Genomic DNA, 3,728 nt, shown 5'->3' on the forward strand with positions numbered 1-3,728 from the left:
ACAAATAATGCCCCAAATGCCGCCGCCTGGTGGGGGGAACTGCCGCCTAGTCCCGGTTCTATTTTAGGTCACTTTTCTCACTTTCTGACCCACAAATAATGCCCCAAATGCCGCCGCCTGGTGGGGGGAACTGCCGCCTAGTCCCGGTTCTATTTTAGGTCACTTTTCTCACTTTCTGACCCACAAATAATGCCCCAAATGCCGCCGCCTGGTGGGGGGAACTGCCGCCTAGTCCCGGTTCTATTTTAGGTCACTTTTCTCACTTTCTTACCCACAAATAATGCCCCAAATGCCGCCGCCTGGTGGGGGGATCTGCCGCCTAGTCCCGGTTCTATTTTAGGTCACTTTTCTCACTTTTCTACCCACAAATAATGGCAAAAAAAAATGCTTACAGCACCCAGTATTCCCAGGCGGTCTCCCATCCAAGTACTAACTGGGCCCGACCCTGCTTGGCTTCCGAGATCAGACGAGATCGGGCTCATTCAGGGTGGTGTGGCCGTAAGCGAGGGAAGCGCTTGTGAAATGCCCCAAAGTGTTGAAAATGTTCCCCAGGCCCCTGGTTCCCCATCCCCGCAGGAGGAGGCTCCCCAGGCCCCCTGGTTCCCCATCCCCGCAGGAGGAGGCTCCCCAGGCCCCCTGGTGCAGGAGGAGGCTCCCCAGGCCCCTGGTTCCCCATCCCCGCAGGAGGAGGCTCCCCAGGCCCCCTGGTTCCCCATCCCCGCAGGAGGAGGCTCCCCAGGCCCCATGGTTCCCCATCACCGCAGGAGGAGGCTCCCCAGGCCCCCTGGTTCCCCATCCCCGCAGGAGGAGGCTCCCCAGGCCCCCTGGTGCAGGAGGAGGCTCCCCAGGCCCCCTGGTTCCCCATCCCCGCAGGAGGAGGCTCCCCAGGCCCCCTGGTTCTCCATGCCCGCAGGAGGAGGCTCCCCAGGCCCCTGGTTCCCCATGACCGCAGGAGGAGGCTCCCCAGGCCCCCTGGTTCTCCATCCCCGCAGGAGGAGGCTCCCCAGGCCCCCTGGTTCTCCATGCCCGCAGGAGGAGGCTCCCCAGGCCCCCTGGTTCTCCATGCCCGCAGGAGGAGGCTCCCCAGGCCCCCTGGTTCTCCATCCCCGCAGGAGGAGGCTCCCCAGGCCCCCATGTTCTCCATGCCCGCAGGAGGAGGCTCCCCAGGCCCCTTGGTTCTCCATCCCCGCAGGAGGAGGCTCCCCAGGCCCCTGGTTCTCCATCCCCGCAGGAGGAGGCTCCCCAGGCGCCCTGGTTCTCCATCCCCGCAGGAGGAGGCTCCCCAGGCCCCCTGGTTCTCCATGCCCGCAGGAGGAGGCTCCCCAGGCCCCCTGGTTCTCCATCCCCGCAGGAGGAGGCTCCCCAGGCCCCCTGGTTCCCCATCCCCGCAGGAGGAGGCTCCCCAGGCCCCCTGGTTCTCCATGCCCGCAGGAGGAGGCTCCCCAGGCCCCCTGGTTCTCCATCCCCGCAGGAGGAGGCTCCCCAGGCCCCTGGTTCTCCATCCCCGCAGTAGGAGGCTCCCCAGGCCCCCTGGTTCTCCATCCCCGCAGGAGGAGGCTCCCCAGGCCCCCTGGTTCTCCATCCCCGCAGGAGGAGGCTCCCCAGGCCCCCTGGTTCTCCATCCCCGCAGGAGGAGGCTCCCCAGGCCCCTGGTTCTCCATGCCCGCAGGAGGAGGCTCCCCAGGCCCCCATGTTCTCCATGCCCGCAAGAGGAGGCTCCCCAGGCCCCTTGGTTCTCCATCCCCGCAGGAGGAGGCTCCCCAGGCCCCTGGTTCCCCATCCCCGCAGGAGGAGGCTCCCCAGGCCCCCTGGTTCTCCATGCCCGCAGGAGGAGGCTCCCCAGGCCCCCTGGTTCTCCATGCCCGCAGGAGGAGGCTCCCCAGGCCCCCTGGTTCTCCATCCCCGCAGGAGGAGGCTCCCCAGGCCCCTGGTTCTCCATGCCCGCAGGAGGAGGCTCCCCAGGCCCCCTGGTTCTCCATGACCGCAGGAGGAGGCTCCCCAGGCCCCCTGGTTCCCCATCCCCGCAGGAGGAGGCTCCCCAGGCCCCCTGGTTCTCCATGCCCGCAGGAGGAGGCTCCCCAGGCTCCTGGTTGGGAGAGGGGGAAAAAGACCAAAGTGTTTAAAAATGCCCCAAAGTGTTGAAAATGTTCCCCAGGCCCCTGGTTCCCCATCCCCGCAGGAGGAGGCTCCCCAGGCCCCCTGGTTGGGAGAGGGGGAAAAAGACCAAAGTGTTTAAAAATGCCCCAAAGTGTTGAAAATGTTCCCCAGGCCCCCTGGTTCTCCATCCCCGCAGGAGGAGGCTCCCCAGGCCCCCTGGTTCTCCATCCCCGCAGGAGGAGGCTCCCCAGGCCCCTGGTTCTCCATGCCCGCAGGAGGAGGCTCCCCAGGCCCCCTGGTTGGGAGAGGGGGAAAAAGACCAAAGTGTTTAAAAATGCCCCAAAGTGTTGAAAATGTTCCCCAGGCCCCTGGTTCCCCATCCCCGCAGGAGGAGGCTCCCCAGGCCCCCTGGTTGGGAGAGGGGGAAAAAGACCAAAGTGTTTAAAAATGCCCCAAAGTGTTGAAAATGTTCCCCAGGCCCCTGGTTCCCCATCCCCGCAGGAGGAGGCTCCCCAGGCCCCCTGGTTGGGAGAGGGGGAAAAAGACCAAAGTGTTTAAAAATGCCCCAAAGTGTTGAAAATGTTCCCCAGGCCCCCTGGTTCTCCATCCCCGCAGGAGGAGGCTCCCCAGGCCCCCTGGTTCTCCATCCCCGCAGGAGGAGGCTCCCCAGGCCCCTGGTTCTCCATGCCCGCAGGAGGAGGCTCCCCAGGCCCCCTGGTTGGGAGAGGGGGAAAAAGACCAAAGTGTTTAAAAATGCCCCAAAGTGTTGAAAATGTTCCCCAGGCCCCTGGTTCCCCATCCCCGCAGGAGGAGGCTCCCCAGGCCCCCTGGTTGGGAGAGGGGGAAAAAGACCAAAGTGTTTAAAAATGCCCCAAAGTGTTGAAAATGTTCCCCAGGCCCCTGGTTCCCCATCCCCGCAGGAGGAGGCTCCCCAGGCCCCCTGGTTGGGAGAGGGGGAAAAAGAGCAAAGTGTTTAAAAATGCCCCAAAGTGTTGAAAATGTTCCCCAGGCCCCTGGTTCCCCATCCCCGCAGGAGGAGGCTCCCCAGGCCCCCTGGTTGGGAGAGGGGGAAAAAGACCAAAGTGTTTAAAAATGCCCCAAAGTGTTGAAAATGTTCCCCAGGCCCCTGGTTCCCCATCCCCGCAGGAGGAGGCTCCCCAGGCCCCCTGGTTGGGAGAGGGGGAAAAAGACCAAAGTGTTTAAAAATGCCCCAAAGTGTTGAAAATGTTCCCCGGCCTCCTGGTTCCCCATCCCCGCAGGAGGAGGCTCCCCAGGCCCCCTGGTTGGGAGAGGGGGAAAAAGAGCAAAGTGTTTAAAAATGCCCCAAAGTGTTGAAAATGTTCCCCAGGCCCCTGGTTCCCCATCCCCGCAGGAGGAGGCTCCCCAGGCCCCCTGGTTGGGAGAGGGGGAAAAAGACCAAAGTGTTTAAAAATGCCCCAAAGTGTTGAAAATGTTCCCCAGGCCCCTGGTTCCCCATCCCCGCAGGAGGAGGCTCCCCAGGCCCCCTGGTTGGGAGAGGGGGGAAAAGAGCAAAGTGTTTAAAAATGCCCCAAAGTGTTGAAAATGTTCCCCAGGCCCCTGGTTCCCCATCCCCGCAGGAGGAGGCTCCCCAGGCCCCCTGGTTGGGAGAG

The 3,728-nt window shown here is 63.7% G+C and overlaps 1 non-coding gene across 1 annotated transcript; it reads right to left on the minus strand.

Moving 5' to 3' along the window:
* Positions 1-385: 385 nt before the first annotated feature.
* On the minus strand, positions 386-504 carry LOC148058010 (5S ribosomal RNA). The gene has a single exon (XR_015710243.1). It is a non-coding gene; the product is annotated as a 5S ribosomal RNA (ribosomal RNA).
* Positions 505-3,728: the final 3,224 nt, after the last annotated feature.

Source organism: Callionymus lyra, unplaced genomic scaffold, assembly GCF_982586985.1.
Source record: "Callionymus lyra unplaced genomic scaffold, fCalLyr1.hap1.1 HAP1_SCAFFOLD_219, whole genome shotgun sequence".
In the NCBI taxonomy this organism is placed as follows: domain Eukaryota; kingdom Metazoa; phylum Chordata; class Actinopteri; order Syngnathiformes; family Callionymidae; genus Callionymus; species Callionymus lyra.